General features: G+C 41.8%; 1 protein-coding gene across 2 annotated transcripts in view; it reads right to left on the reverse strand.

The window, feature by feature from the left end:
* Nucleotides 1-12,083: 12,083 nt before the first annotated feature.
* Nucleotides 12,084-17,380, reverse strand: part of RELL1 (RELT like 1) — a 73,769-nt gene continuing 68,472 nt past the window's right edge. For both annotated transcript variants that reach the window (XM_002814657.6, XM_054553819.2), the window contains exon 7: nt 12,084-14,451. The gene's annotated coding sequence lies outside the window, so the exon portion shown is untranslated. The remainder of the gene's footprint in view (nt 14,452-17,380) is intronic.

Raw genomic sequence — 17,380 nt, forward strand, 5'->3', positions numbered from 1 at the left:
TTTGGTCTCTAGAATGAGTCGACGTTACCCTAAGGACAGTAATCCCAAATTGAGACAAAAACTTTAAGAAAACCAATGTTTGGGGCCAAGCAATGGGGAGCTCGGCCGACCTCATTTTTTAGTCATTTTGAACTCAATCTTTAAAATCCTGGAGGAGAAGGAAAAAAAGAGTGTATATTTGTGTAATGACACCCAGATCTCACTGTTCTCTTGGCTCCTAGTGATGGGGGAAAAAAGGTGCACCCAGGGTTCACTCTTCAGTAACACCTGCAGCCATGCGTCATGACCTCCAGGTCATCAGAGGCCCTACCCATGTGGCACGTGCCTGCTACTTCCCACACATGTGCCTCTTTAATCCTAATAAACCTGGGGTGAAATCTGGCTGTGCCTCTTGCGCGCTGTGTGACCTTTTGACTTTGTTTCTTAACGTTTCTGAGCCTCACTTTTCTCATCTGTGAAATGGGGTTCATTCCTATTTCTAAGAATTGAAAGCACACATTCTCAAACTTCAGTGTGCCCCTGAGACATGTGGTGTGCTTGTTTAAAAGGCAGATTTCTGGACCTGCCTCTAGGAATTCAGACTTAGTAGGTCTTGAGTGGGCTCCTGGCATCTACATCATTTATGTAAGTATTCTCCGTACTTGGAGAAACACTTCAGACTCCAGCAGGGATTGCCACACCTTTTTTTATCTTGCACCAGTTATCAGTAAAAAGTACTGCACACACCCTTAATATAAGCACTTTTACAACCATACCATCTTCTAATATGTTATATGGTTTACAGTATTTAGTAATACTAAGATGAAGTAACAACCTATCAGAGCATTAATTTTTTTTTCACACCCCTGGGGTATGTGAAACCTACTTTGGAAACCACTGGTTTAGAAGATCAAATGAACTAGTATATATAAAAGCTCTCTGTAAATAGACAAAACTGGGCCTATATATATATATATATATTTTTTTTTTTTTTTTTTTTTGAGACGGAGTTTCACTTTTGTTGCCCAGGCTGGAGTGCAATGGCACGATCTTGGCTCACTGCAACCTCCGCCTCCTGGGTTCAAGCGATTCTCCTGCCTCAGCCTCCCGAGTAGCTGGGATTACAGGCATGCGCCACCACACCCAGCTAATTCTGTATTTTTACTGGAGACAGGGTTTTGCCATGTTGGTCAGGCTGGTCTCGAACTCCCCACCTCAGGTGATCTGCCCACCTTGACCTCCAAAAGTGCTGGGATTACAGGCGTGAGTCACCACACCCAGCCCAGGCCAATATTTTTGAAAGCACATAGAGCATACACATGAGTGTGAACCACGCACTTATAATACAAGCCCACTTGCAAATACGGTCAGCACCACTGACCTGCAACTCTTCCTCCTCACCTGTGCTGCCCTCTGAGCCTTGTTCCTAGGAGACTTCTGTATTTACTGCCTTTAAGCATTTTGGAATAGTTAATACAGAACTAAGGTAAAATATGACCTAGAGACCAAAAGGCAGGCAAAGAATTTTACTTATCTCCCTAATCAAAACTACACATTCCAAACTAAAATGAGTGAGGCCTTTGAGGAATAGGCTAATTAGAATACTTGTTTAGTCAGAATCTGGCTGCTTTGCAAGCACAACAATGCAATTTCTCTTGACATAAATTACCAACTTAAAATCCCAGAAAAAAAATTCCATTTCTAGGTCCAACTCATTCTTTTCCATTCTCCAAAATATTCCTAAAGCTATGGAGAAAGGTAAACCTCAGAATTTACATAAATCAGGAAGAGTTCACAGGCCACAGAAGGTCCATAGCCTCTACTGATCAGCCGACATGCTGCTCTCTCTGTCTTAGATGTTGATGCTTAGAAAGGAAACAAAAGCTTTAAATTACCAGCTTCTAAAGACACAAGATCTAAGGTCTAAGGTTTTCATGGTATCAGCCATAAGCCGGGTGACAAACCATCAAGGATTGTTGTGGTTTTTAAATTAAAATTTATAGGGGCCGGGTGCCGTGGCTCACGCCTGTAATCCCAGCACTTTGGGAGGCCGAGGCAGGCGGAACACTTGAGGTCAGGAGTTCAAGACCAGCCGGGCCAACATGGTAAAATCCTGTCTCTACTGAAAATAAAAAAATTAGCTGGGGCTGGTGGTGCTAGCCTGTAATCCCAGCTGCTTGGGAGGCTGAGGCAGGAGAATTGCTTGAACCCAAGAGGCAGAGGTTGCAGTGAGTTGAGATCATGCCGGTGCACTCCAGCCTATATATATATAAAATGATATGTAATATATACTATATATTATATGTATCATTTTATATATATATATACATATATATATATATATGTAAACTCCTCCTATAGCTACTTTTCTGCAAATAACTGCATTAGTCATAAGTTCTTTTTGTTGGTTTGGTTGGTTGGCTGCAAATGACAGAAACCCAAACTAGATAACAAAACAATTTCCTTGAATGTTCTGTTCTGGGAAACAAAGTGCAAGTCTGTCTCAAAAAAAAAAAAGTTTATAGGAAAAAATATATAGAGAAAAAAATCTGCAAAGACACTACTTCAAAATAATTTGCCAAATATTAACATAGAAATTGTATTCAGTAATTAATTTCTGGGAGCCAACAAGTTATGGGTTTTGGTATTTTGTTGTTGTTTTTAGTATTTTTATAGATGTGACTATAGCTTAACATTTTCAGTACTGCTATGTGTTAAGCACCAAATGCAGTCAGCCTTGTTCTAAGTCCTGCACGTGAATCATCTCACTGAAGTCTACCGTGACGCCGTGAGCTGTAGGTATGATTGTCCCCATTTCACACATGGGAAAATGGAGGCTCAAACAGCTAAATAACTCATCCAGAATCACGCAACCAGACAGTGGCAGAATCTCAACTGAACCCAGATTGAACAACAAACCAGTGTTTTTTTTTTTTGAGATGGAGTCTCGCTGTCTCACCCAGGCTGGAATGCAGGGGTGTGATCTCAGCTCACTATAACCTCTGCCTCCCAGGTTCAAGCAATTCTCCTGTCTCAGCCTCCCAAGTAGCTGGGATTACAAGCGTGTGCCACCATGCCCAGCAAATTTTTTGTATTTTAGTAGAGACAAGGTTTCACCGTGTTGCCCAGGCTGGTCTCGAACTCCTGAGCTCAGGCAATCCACCCACCTCGCCCTCCCAAAGTGCTAGGATTACAGGCGTGAGCCACCGTGCCTGGCCCAAACCGGTGCTTTTAAAGGTGACATAATATGCCTCTCTGTGGCAACATCCATGTTGCCATTAGACAAAGATAAGGGCTGAATCAAAATGTGAGACAACCCAATTTTGTATATGTAAAATTGTATGTATTGTCATTTGAGATTAAAAGGGGGTTTTGTTCTGGTTCTAAGGAGGATTGTAATAAAGAATAGAAAAGTTATTCAAGGCCTTGTAACCATAATAGGTCTGTTGCCCAACGTGCAGCAAGTCAATAGCTGAGACACGGGGTTGCAGCAGAGCAAGAGGTTTAATGGGAGGGCCGCTGAACGAGGAGATGGAAGGAAACCTCAAATCCGCCTCCCTGAGGAGTTTGAGGCTAGGCATTTTAAAGGGTTTGGAGTAAGCCTAAGTGTGGTGATAGTTGATTGGTCGAAGAGTACAGGGTGAAGTCATGGGACAGGGTGATGAAGAAACTGTATTGTCATGCTGATCCCATTTGTCTGGGTGGGTTGGCTGTCAGCTGTTTCACTGGAATTTGGGGAAAAACACCTTAAGCAATTCTAACAAAAGCTTTATGATTCTAATGTCAGAAATCCTATCTATAGGAACAACGGGGATGCAGATGGTCAGGATCTAGTGCTATTACAGGACTTTTGGTGACAAGACAAAGTACAGCCTGATTAATGCTTAATCCAGAATTCTCGTTAACCCTGTGAGGACAGCTTCAGCTTTATCTGTAAAATCTCTGAGACTGTCTACTGTCAATGATATTTTTGCAGCAATCATAAGACCATGAATTTCCTTTCCCTACAAAGGATGAGGCAGATCCAGAGGCCATATGTCCCCACCCATGAACCACCCCTACATAGCTTAAGATTCTTTTCATCAGTGTCATCAGCTGTATAGTGGAGGTAATGGCTAGGCCCCTCTCTGGGCCATAATGAGATTTAAATGAGATAAAAAGTGCTTAGCACGTACCCAGCACAAAGTAAACAATAAATGTTAGATGTAATTTTGTCCGAGTACAGTGGCTCACGCCTGTAAACCCAGCACTCCGGGAGGCCGAGGTGGGCGCATCACTTGATGTCAGGAATTCAAGACCAGCCTGGCCAACATGGCAAAACCCTGTCTCTACTAAAAATATAAAAATTAGCCAGGCGTGGTGGTGCACACCTGTAATCCCAGCTACTCTAGAGGCTGAGGCAGGATAATTGCTTGAACCCAGGGATCGGAGGTTGCAGTGAGCCAAGATCGCGCCACTGCACTCCAGCCTGGGTGACAGAGCGAGACTCCATCTCAAAAAAAAAAAAGTTAGATGTAATTTTATTATCCAGCGAAGGTCACTGGCCCACTTTTATGAGTAACACTCAATGCTTTTTTAAATAACTAGATCTTTGTTGCTACCCACCAAAGCTGTATGAATCACTTCTAATAATACTAATTTCTAAACTGGGTAAGTTCTGTTCTACCTACATCATTAATAATCATCTAAAGGCAAAAATTCATCTTGGGGGCACTTCAATTTTAGTGTATTTTTGTTCTCATTATCTTCATTTAACAATTGTAGAACACATGGGAATTTATCCTTTGAATTTTAAGTCACATTGCATTTGAAGTGAATATTTATAGCATTAAAATTGACCTTTCTTTTATCTTTCCTCTTGCCCCAAATAAGATTTTATAAAATAAAATGCATTTTTAATACAAAACAGAAACCATGGAAGATTTGGGAGGGTTGATTGGTTATTTTGGAGAGATTGTGTCTGGATTGGTTGATTGGTTATTTTGGAGAGGTTGTGTCTGGCTTGGTTTTTATTTAGTATGGATTTGTGTGTGTGTGTGTGTGTGTGTGTGTGTGTGTGTAGTTTGATTTGGTCAACACTAGTATTCATCTGTAATAAGTAAAACCATATATTTTTTCAATTTGGGTATAATGTTATGATTTCAAGAGTATTTTGTCTATGATTTCTCAGCTAGATTAACTTGGGAATGAAAATAAATTGAGTTACTTTTAAACTCACTGAGATGCCTATACTACATACACATCTCATCATAAAAGGGGTAAGATAAAATTTCAACCTGAACAAACAGAAGAGACCATGCTCCTTAGCTGGTAGATCTGGGTTCATTCAACATCAGTCAAGGCAAGAAAGTCATTCTTTCCAATGAGGCAGTTGACCTGCCATCAGGAGAACCTCAGGCCCCATAGGCTTTGCAGTTACATCTTGTACCTGGTTCCTCCCCCAGCCCACCTTCGAATGTTATAAACAATATGGCTGTGGCAGAAACATCAAAAACTTACTTAACTCTCAAAAGGCAAAATCCCCATCATTTATTCCACTACAGAGGGTTGGAACTTGGCATCTCTGCGGCCAATAGATTATTCTATTTCATCTCAGAGACCACTGAGTGAGCACTGACTGTGCCTGGCCCTGTACTAAGTGCATTACATGTCTGAGCTCATATGATCCTCACAACCACCCCAAAAGGCACATATTATCTTCATTCTGACGGGGTCCAAAGAGTTTAAGGTCACAGGCAGCCAAAGGCATCTGAATGCCAAATCTGTGCTATTATCGGGAGCTGTAAGAATGAGCCCTGTGCCAATCCAGGAAAGATGGTGAAAGGAAACTCTCCTGAAGCAATAAAAGGAAGAGGGTTTGCAAAAGCTTTTCACAACAGAAACCGCACCATGGCCAGGCCTTCTGGCGATGGAGTCAAAGCAGCTCTAGGAAGTCTCAGCTGCAGGGCTGGATGCCAGAGCTTCACTTTCCATGTGGCTCTATAACTCCTCCTATAGCTACGTTTCTGCAAATAACTGCATTAGTCATGAGTTCTTTTTGTTGGTTTGGTTGGTTGGTTGCAAATGACAGAAACCTAAACTAGATAACAAAAGAATTTCCTTGAAATGTTCGTGAAGTTCAGAAGGGCAACTAGGCCTTGGGGACAACTGAATCTGGGGCTTGCAAACAACCAGGCTGGGCACAGTGGCTCATGCCTGTAGTTCCAGCACTTTGGGAGACCGAGGTGGGCAGATTGCTTGAGCTCAGGAGTTCGAGACCAGCCTGGGCAACGTGAAAAAAACCTGTCTCTTTGAAAAATACAAAAGAAAGTAGTCGAGCATGATGGCCCGTGCCTGCAGTCCCAGCTACTTGGGAGGCTCAGGTGGGAGGATTGCTTGAGCCTGCGAGGTCGAGGCTCTGGCGAGCCATGATTGCACCACTGCATCCAAGCCTAGGTGACAGAGTGAGACTCCGTCTCAAACCAAAAAAAAAGCAACCAGCACTGCCTGTCTTCCCTCTGCACATTCCCTCCCTTTCCTCACACCAGGAAAGAAGACTACACAGCAGGAAATATGGTCTCCACCAGCCTCCTAGCCTACAGCTTTAGCCACCAGAGCAATAAACCATTTTTTCCAGCCCGTTTGCTGGAGAAAATGGTTTATTGCTCTGGCGGCTAATGCTGTAGCTTTAGCCATGGGAACCCTCACGGGCTTCCCCATGAGGCTATGGAACTCTGTGGCTCAGTTCCACAGCAAGCAACTTGCCGGCTCAACTCGACTCAGACACAGTTGTGTGTACTGGGCCATTCACAGCCACTCTGATCAGCTGTTGGGGATGGACGCATGTAGACCCTTCACCAAGTTACCAAACATGCCGCTTACAGCAGTCGCGCCCTCGGTAGGAATGGATGAGAAGACAGTGGATTTGCAGGCATTTTTCTGATCCTTAAAACTCCTGTGCGACAGGTCATTTTACAGATGGCATTGAGGCTCAGAAAGATGATACCTTTCTCAATACCACACAGTGGTGAGTGTGGGGCTCAAACGCAACAGCAAAGGTCGTGCCTACTTCTCTGAGACCACACCACTTCCATGACAGCATTCAGCGCGCGGGGTTCCCTCCAAAACGGAACGGAATCATTCTCACCAGTATCCAGGTAACACCTGCAGGGACACAAGCTCCCAGGTAAGAAACTGGAGCGTCCGATGAGAAAAACAATAAAGACAACCTGGCAGCGACAGAAAATCAGTGAGAAAAAAACTAGACTTGAACCTTTACTCTCACAAAATAGCTAATGGTAGTCTTTCGTTTTTAAAGGTGTGCTTTTGTTTATTTATTCATTCAGCAAAAAATCACGAGTACTTTCTGCAACACCAGGGCTTGAAGGAAGATACAGCACCAACACCCAACGGCCGTGCAGTTCTCAGATTCGGCCAGCAGAGGGAGCGAAGGGCCAGCTATGTGGGAGGACTTGCAGAGCTGGACACCAGCTGAACCGCGTGGGCAGCCACACCACCGCCTGGCCAAGCCACAAAATGCCCAAGACAAAGAAGTCCCAGCTGTCCTTTAGGTGTTTAGAGCTACAGCGAGGGTCCCCTGGGGAGATCTGAGAACAGTCCTGCAGCATGGTTCTGGGAAGATGAGGAGAGAAGGAGGAAATCCTTGGGTAGAACCAACATGCCCCACCCAGACAAAAGGGTCGGAGGATCTAAGAACTGGCAAGTCAAACCTCAGATACAAAACATAGTCCTCTCTGACCACACAACAAGCCCTCAGTGATACTACGCACCAAATCGCGCGACCCCATTTCCAAGCCCCCAAACCTACTGTCCTCAGTGAGACAGAAGGAAGAGTTCCCCGCCTTTTGGGGTGGAGGAAGCCTGGATGTGCAGACAGGTTTGAAAAAGAAGTGCAGGAGCGTTCAAGACCATGGACAGGCCCCCTGGCAAATTCACCCAGGGGGCTGGTGGAGACCATATTTCCTGCTGTGTAGTCTTCTTTCCTGGTGTGAGGAAAGGGAGGGGAGGGAATGTGCAGAGGGAAGACAGGCAGTGCTGGTTGCATTTTTTTTTTTTTTTTTTTTTTTTGGTTTGAGACAGAGTCTCACTCTGTCACCTAGGCCTGAATGCAGTGGCACAATCATGGCTCGCCAGAGCCTCGACCTCGCAGGCTCAAGCAATCCTCCCACCTGAGCCTCCCAAGTAGCTGGGACTGCAGGCACAGGTCATCATGCTCGGCTACTTTCTTTTGTATTTTTCAAAGAGACAGGTTTTTTTCACGTTGCCCAGGCTGGTCTCAAACTCCTGAGCTCAAGCAATCTGCCCACCTTGGCCTCCCAAAGTGCTGGAACTGCCAGGGTGGGGAGCTTGCTGAACCAATTGTTCAGGGCCAGCATTGCGAGGCTAGCATCCGTCACCATGGGGAACAGAAGGGTCATATGTGCCACATTGCCAGCTGCCCACTACTCCACTAATGAGCCAACAAAGACATGAAAGCCAGTTAGTGACCAAACGTCCCCATTCTGCATCACACATGTACTAGAGGGGATATCAAAAAGGCCAATTAATCAAAAACTAAGCCCGTCATCCCCAAGTGACCCCTTTCAACTATAAAACAGGGGATTGGAGGAATTCTAACATCCATCCTAGTGCACACATTCTGAGTTTCTGGTTCTTGTGTTGTGACTTGGTCACAAATGACCAAATCAACCTTTCTACTTCCTCAGCATAAGCTGTTATTGATCATCTTGTTTTCAAGAACACATACACACACATGCGCGCACACATGCACACTCCAAATCAGAATCCTATGAGGTCCACAGAGGTACTATGAGGTACCACACAGTGAAGTTTGCTGTCTATACATTTTAAAAATCTCAACCAGGATATGAAGGAGAGATGGAATTCAGATGGTGACAAATGACTCTGTGTAACAAATGAGTCACATTAGCATGCAGAAGGGGGTGGGGAACAAAGGAGCTGACTTAAGTAACTTTGGCAAATACAGTTTTGACAGAATACTGTAAGGCTAAAAACAAGAACCATACACACACACACACACACACACACAGTACTTCAGTTGGAAAATGTGTTTCTCACAGTAATATATTTTCAAACTACTTAATATGTGTGCTAGGGTTGAATAAACATGTAAAAATATCATAGATAATAAGAGCCAGGTTTCCTCACTGTTGGAGAAGAAAGTTACAAATAAGGAAAGCAGGAAGCTTAGAACGAGTACTATGGAGCAAGCCTGGAGTCAGAAGTAGCAGTGTGGGCGCATGCTTTTGTTTTACAGATAGATACAAAAAATACATAAAGATGTGTGTATCCGCATGGGTTGGTGTGTGTGTATGTATATATGTGTGTACAGGGGGCCTAGTAGCTGTGACATCCCAGCATCAATGAGGACACCAAGTGCTCTTTATTTCTAAACATCGTTGTCCAACAAAAAGAACCAGGGCTCCTTGGGTTAGTGGTTGATTTCAGGGCTGGGGTGAGGAAAATACAAGACAAGATGAACCTGGAGCATCTTGTGGTGCCAGAAAGTAATAAAGGGCTTTCAAAAAAGAAAGGACCTATAATCCTAGCACTTTGGAAGGCTGAGGTAGGTGGATCACTTGAGGCTAGGAGTTCAAAACCAGCCTGGCCAACATGGTGAAACCCCATCTCTACTAAAAATACAAAATGTAGCCGGGTGTGGTGGCGTATGCTTGTAATCCCAGCTACTCAGGAGGCTGAGGCAGAAGAACCACTTGAGACTGGGAGGCAAAGGTTGCAGCAAGTCGAGATTGTACCACTGCACTCTGGCCTGGGCGACAGAGTGAGACTTTGTCAAGAAAGAAAGAAAGAAAAGGAAGCAAGGAAGAAAGGAAGGAGGGAGGGAGGAAGGAAGGAAGGAAAGAAAGAAGAAGGAAGGAAGGAGGGGAAGGAAGGAAGGCAGGAAAGAGAAAGGAAAGAAGGAAAGAAAGAAAAAGAAAAGAAAGAGGAAGGAAGGGAGGGAGAGAGAGAAGGAAAGAGGAAGGGAAGGCGAGAGGGAGGGAGGAAGGAAGGAAGGGAAGAAGGGAGGGAGAGAGAGAAGGAAAGAGGAAGGGAAGGCAAGAGGGAGGGAGGAAGGAAGGAAGGGAAGAAGGAAGGGAGGGTAGAGGAAGAAAGGAGGAGAAAGAGAAGGAAGGAGAAAGAAAGAAAAAGAAGAAAGACAAGGAAGGAAAAAGATGAAAGAAAGGGGAAGGAGGGTGAGAAGAAGAAGGAGGAGGAGGAGAAGGAAGGAAGAGAGAGAAAGAAAAGAAAGAAGAAAAGAAAGAAGAAAGAAAAGAAAGAGAAAGAAAAAGAAAGAAAGAAAAAGAAAGGAAGGAAGGAAGGAAGGAAGGAAAGAAAAGAAAGAAAGAAAGTGTGTAATAGGTGGAGGAAGGAGAAAAGTAAAGGATGGAACCACATCAAGGGACATGGGCACCAACCTGAAAGGGCTCCTACCACAGACATAGCCACTGCAGCCAGGATCCACCAACGGTTGGTGTGGTAATTTGAATGATATCCGCCACAAGACCTGTTGATGTTGAAGTCCTAGCTTCTGGGACCTGTGGATATGACCTTATCGGGAAATGGGTTCTCTGCAAATGTAATCAAGTTAGGATAAAGTCATACTGGATTAGGGTGGACCCTAAACCCAATGCCTGGTGTCCTTGTAAGAGCAGAGGACTCCCTCACACAAGGAAGACACACAATGCCAGAATTGCCAGCAACCACCAGAAGCTGGGAGGGAGGCATGGGCCAGATTATACCCCAGAGATATCAGAAGGAATCAACCCTGCAGACACCTTGACTTCAAGGTCTGGCCTTCTGGACTGTGAAAGAATACATTTCTGTGTAATAATTCATTGACAAGGACCTGGTCAGTTACCCAAGAGCTCTTATGGAGACGTACAAAGAGAGAAATGCTTTCATGCCTGCTAACACGACATCCATTCTGCAGCCCATAGATTCCCACTTTCAAGTCTAATTATTTAAGAAAGGCATTTCATAAGGCTAGAGCTGGCGTAGACAGTGATTCCTCTATTGGACCTCAGTAAAGTCAATTGAAATCTTCTGGAAGGAATTCTAGATGCCATTAAGAACATTTTTGATTCATGGGAGGAGGTAAAAATAGAGACATTAACAGGAGTCTGGAAGTTGATTCCAACCCTCATAGATGACTTGGAAGGGTTCAAGACTTGAGTGGAGGAAGTCACTGCAGATGTGGTGGAAACAGCAACAGAACTAGAATCAGAAGTGAGCCTGAAGATTGAACTGAATTGCTGCCATCTCATGATAACTTGAATAGATGAGGAATTGCTTAACAGATAATGAAAGAAAATGGTTTCCTGAGATGGAATCTACTCCTGGTAAAGATGCTGTGAACATTGTTGAAATGACAGCAAAGGTTTTAGAATATTATAATACATAAATGTAGTTGATAAAGCAGCATCAGAGTTTAAGATGATTGACTCCAATTTTGAAAGATGTTCTACTGTGATAAAATGCTACCAAACAGTACTGTACGCTATAGAGAAAACTTTCATGAAAGGTGGGGCCAATCAGTGCAGCAAACTTTATCATCGTGTTATTTTAAGAAATTGCCACAGCCACCAAAACCTTCAGTAACCACCATCCTGGTCAGTAGGCTTCAACATTAAGGCAAGATCCTCCAGCAGCTTTTGATTATGACTTGCTGAAGGCTCAGATTATCATATTTTTTTTTTAGCAATAAAGTATTTTAAATTAAGGTATGTACGTTTTTTGACAGAATATTATTGCATATACTTAATAGACTATAGTATAGTATAAATATAACTTTTTTATACGCAGTGGGAAACCAAAAAGCTCATGTGGCTGACTTGATTGCAATATTTGCTCTATTGCAGTAGGCCGGGGCTGAACCCACAGTATCTCCAAGGTATGCCTGTGTCAGGGGAAGGGGTACCGCAGGAGGGGAAATCCCATGAGGAAAGTCAGCCAAGTGATCACTTGATATTTCAAGACATAGGAAATTCAGCACTGTAAAAAATTAAGCTCAATAATTATACTGCCACGACTGTATTTCCAGTGTACAAGGCGCCAATAATTGGATCACTCACAAGACAACACACTGCGTTTAACATTTTTATTTTTAACTCCGCTTTGGTAGTACAAAAGTCATAAAAGTACAAACCAGACAGTTAAAAATACACTTGACGTTCGAAATGGTGAAAAATTTTCTTTACAAATTTTTACATCAAGGTAGTAGCCAACTCACTGATGACACCAAAAAGTTGTCCATCATTAGTGTTTTCTAGAGAAAGTCTGTTGTGGATTCCCTCATCCTTAGAAAGAAGGAGAAGAAACACAAGACCTGTAAACATCAGTTACTTTGGGAACACTTAGGAATTCTCATCAGATAGTTCAGTATAAACCAGTAAAAAGCGTATGTGTTGAAAATACTGAACGCTTAATTTTGGCAAATTTGGAAGCCTGCCAGACAAAAACTGCTCAAGTATTAGAAAATATTTAAAACATACTCTTGGTATCAATACAGTTTTAAATATTTTTAAGTATTCTCTTGCCTGTTGTATTGCTATTTTAAAAAAAAGTGCTCTGACTTGAATTAAGATGGAAAAATAATTAAAGCTAAAGACTATCTTACATTTTATCCCCCACCATTTTGAGGGCATATTTTTAAAGCAAAAAAGTATGCTTATTTGTTTTTAATTAAAACGATTAGCCTAGACTGCACATATATTATTTACACTAATACATACCCCTAAAAGTCCTATATTGCTACTTTCTGGATCTCAGTGAAATTTATTTCCATACTGACTTTCTCCATTCCACAGTGTATATGAATGTGTACACACACAGTGTTTATTAGTTGTCAGTAAAAATTCTCATGAAACTGAATTCCCCATTTATTTAGAAGGTTAGAAATGTTTAGTTTGATGCTGGAAATAGAATCATTTAAGTCTATATACAGTAAATACTTTGAAGTATATTTTTATGGAAATCATCTTTTGGGAGACAAATGAAAGATGTGCTTTTTCTATATGAAACAAAAGAAGTGCTCAAGGCACCCCCAACACTGACATGGAGGCGGGTCTTGGAGACCTTGTAACTGGCCTCCCCCACAGCTCACCCCAGAGCTATCATAAATCATGTAATACTATTTATGCCTCTGGGTCCTTTCAGGTGTTTTGTAAAATGTACAGTTACAAAAAAAAAGGAAAAAGAAAAGTTTGCCAGGCCTAAAGGGAAAGTAACTGGAGTGTTTTAAATAATGAGCATTAGTTACAGGATGAAAAACAGGAAATACACAAAGAAAAACATGCCAGATGTAGGTGCAGGCCAATCTTATGTGAGAAGCAGGGTTCTTTTGTTTTGGCCTTCGGTTGTCCAAACAAATTTGTGTGTGTGTGACTTTAAACCATTTTCTCCTTTATTCAATGGATTAACCAAGAATCGCTCAGCTAAAGGTTAAAAAAAAAAAAAAAAAAAGACCAGGTGCAGTGGCCCACGCCTATAATCCTAGCACTTTGGGAGGCCAAGGCGGGTGGATCACCTGAGGTCAGGAGTTCAAGACCAGCCTGACCAATATAGTGAAACCCCATCTCTACTAAAAATACAAAAATTAGCCAAGTGTGGTGGTGCATGCCTGTAATCCCAGCTACTTGGGAGGCTGAGGCAGGAGAATCACTTGAACCTGGGGAGGTGGAGATTGCAGTGAGCCGAGATTGTGCCACTGCACTCCAGCCTAGGGTACAGAGAGAGACTCTGTCTCAAAAAAAAAAAAAACCTTCTCAAAATATGTAAGTGCTGTAGGAGTGACATGGTAGTGGCAGGAGTTAATGCTGAATTTGTGGTCAAGGAATCCAAAGTCTAGCATCTGGTCCCATCTGACTCCATGGTCCCTTGGGGAATCAACTCCTCAGGGCTAGACTAGATTATTTCCACTGAGCTTTTACCACTGAAGATTCATCTTTTATCTTTTGTAACAGCTAACCTGTATGTATGAAGATCTTCTTACAACCAGTGTCAAAATAGGATGTAGGAACTGGAAAAAGAAACACACACTCACGTGCACACATGTATACACATATACACACACACCCCTGAGCATAAGCTCAGACTGTACATAAAGAGTATCACTGCACGTACTCATCATAATGGAAAAACTACAGTGTGTACACCAAGGCCTGGGATTAGGGGCTGGGAAGAGTAGAGGCTGGGAGTGGTTAAGAAGATAAAAACAGCTCTTCCCTTCCCTGGAAGTATAATAAAATTTTCAACAGACTCTTTCAACCAAAACTTGTTTCAAAGCAAACTGAATTCTGTATACGGCGCAGCAATAATATTCCCTTTTAGGTTTTGTCCACGTGCCTGCTGACTCCATGATAGAAACTGTATAAAATATATAAAAATATTCCCAAGGCAACGTCATATCTTGTAAGTTTTCAGTCTCTTAGAGCTCTTCAAGTCAAGTCATTGCTGCAAGAGAAAACAAAAAACGTAGATCTTTAACCAAGGGTAAGCATCATATCACATATTAATCTGCCTGAATATTTAAAAACACAGAAGAATTATTATCTATTCTTACCCTGTCCCATGCCATCCCACCCCATTCCTTCTACCACTGTACATTTTTTTCTAGAATTCAGTCTAAAGAAATTTAAGTAAAATATAATTAATTCCAAGAGTTCTCTCAAGATCTGGCTGTTTAAACGTATGTGCCCCTCCCCCTTTCTCTCTCTTGCTCCTGCTTTTCCCATGTGATGTGCCTTCCATAGGTGTCTTTCTAAAGCCCCACCAAAGCGAGTTGACTGGAAGTCTCTACTGACCATCCAAGACAGCACGGTTGGGATTTCAAGTAAGAACACAATGATTAAACATTCCATCTGAGGTCTTTATTGTACCTTCAGGGTTCTGGATTGTATTTTTAAGTCATTCTAACAACTGGCCCTTGTCAATGTCTATGTTTACATTACAAACAAAGGCCCATACTTGTAAAATAGCTCCCTGCTTTTCAAATGACTTTTTATAACTATCTCTTTTAATGAACAGCTCTGTGACTTTTTACTTTCCTCTTTTACAGACTGGGATAACCCAGGACAGGAATAAAATTATAGAGCTCCCCGTGTATGCTGAAATACACATACCATGCAGGTGAACCCACACAAGGTTAAGGAACAAAACGTTCTCCTATCTGCCAAAATCATGTGTACCCTATAAATGCTAAACAAAACCAGAGATAGACTCAGCTTGCAGAAATATGAAGAAATAGCATGAAGTTGCTAGAAGTGTTTTGAAGAACATACTTTTTACTTATTTTACAGCTTGTCCTTCAAGATATGTACCTTATTATTATCTATGTTATCCTCTTCTGTCATTTGGTCATCCATAATATTCAATGGTATATTCAATATAATATTCATTTGGTCATCCATAATATTCAATATTACATTCAATATAATATTCAAAGAGAATAGAGACAGAGCACAAGAGGAAGAATGAGGGAGACAGACAGAAAGAAAGAGATTTATTTCCCAAATGAGATGATGAGTAAAGGACCTTTATCCCCTTAGCTAAAAAGGAAATGAAACATTGTCCAATAAAACAGCATGGATCAAGTTTTTAATTCTAATGAAATAAGTAATACCCTGTACTGAATTGCCAAAACTGTACAAGAACTGCAGATTTTTACTGTAAAACTGAACAAAGTCAAGTCTGGAACTACTTTCAGGTAGGTGTCAATTCATATAAACATTCTAGCAGAGGGGGAAAAAAGGTAGAAAGGCCAGAGGTAGAGACATATAAAAATGGCCCTAAAAAAAAAAAAAAGGAAAAAATGAGAGGGAATTTTCCAGGCAAAACCTTAAACTAGGCCATTATCTAGAAAACAGGTATGGTATTCCATTATTTTTATGTCTCCTCTTTATGTGCTCCCTTAGAACTAGACATTTTTGCATCAAGGAAAATAACAAAGTCAAAGGTGGGGGATGTCAGACCTAGAAACTAATGTTTCATCACAGTAACAGTTTTCACTGCAACCTACAAACACTCCTCATTTTGAGTGTTTTGCACAGATTTGACCGGCTTTAAGAATTGGGCATGCAAGAATACAGGCTAAGCTAAGAAGGAGGGGCCTGGATTCAAATCCAGACCCCTACTGCCAGCTGTGGAACCGTGGCTGTCTCTGTAGCATTCTCTCCTAGGGTTACTGGGGATTTGACATGAGATGATCCTATGCACAACGCTTAATATGAGGAAAAGCAATCAGTATGCTCCGAAAGGTTAACCATTCTGGTCATTACCATCATCCAGTTCTCTGCTCTCAACAATCACATTAGTTTTCTTCAACAGCTGCCTTCTGCAGCTGATAAAAACTGCACTATCTACAATATCTTTGAGAGAGGAAGTAAAAAATACAAATCGCTGCTTAAAGTCCTCACTGCTAATACCAGAAACTAAGCAGAAAAGAGAAAGTTAATCTTATTAAAACCCTTGCAGTTCTGGTCTCTCCTTACAAACACACATTTATTAGAAGGTAGCACATTACTGGCACAACACTATGACCTTCCAGGTATTTCTTTAACCCAGAACAATAATAAAAGTGTTACAAGGTGCCTTCCATATTGTCCTGCAGCAGTCAGAAATCATGTGTGGGTGGGCACAGATACACCAGAAAAGCTAACAGGAGTGGGTGAGAAAGGAAACACCCACCCACTCACTGTTCCCAGTTGCCATCACATGGGACCACACCACACTGAGCAAGCCTGGCCTCTCTCTCTTCGGGAGAAATTTGGTGATTACAATTTACACAAGTGAGTACTCAAGCTGTAAAAAAATTAAGCAAAGTTCCATTACATGGAAAACACAATTCAGAAATCCCAAAGTGTAACCATTTTGCTTATAAAACAAGACTGATGGATAAAAATTAAGAACCGCCCAGAAGATTTATCTGGAACAAAGGAAGAGGTTGTCTTTTTCTTTAGAGTTTATTGCTTATGACATAATCTTATAAAGATAAAGCCATGATCCTCTCATTATATTATGGTTCCACTGAAGCTGCCATATGTCTCTGATTAGGATATACATACAAATATCTACGCCTTGTTAAAAAGGATTCTCTAGAAAAAAAAAAAGAAATTGATCCCTTTAAAAATTAGAAACACGTTATAAGAAATTAGGAGCCTAAGCGGATTAATGAAGAGTAAATGCTAAAATCTCAAAATGTAGGGTGTTAAGGAAGAAAAAGTCTATCTGATTAATAATAACAGCGCTGGCATTTGCAGAGCACTTTCTCTGTGCCAGGTACTGTCATGCTAAGCACTCTAGGATCATTAACTCAATCTTCCCGATGACTCCATGAGTCAATGATTCCTATTTTCATAGGAGGAAACTGAGGCTTCCAGGTTCA

This window comes from Pongo abelii, chromosome 3 (genome assembly GCF_028885655.2).
Source record: "Pongo abelii isolate AG06213 chromosome 3, NHGRI_mPonAbe1-v2.0_pri, whole genome shotgun sequence".
In the NCBI taxonomy this organism is placed as follows: Eukaryota; Metazoa; Chordata; class Mammalia; order Primates; family Hominidae; genus Pongo; species Pongo abelii.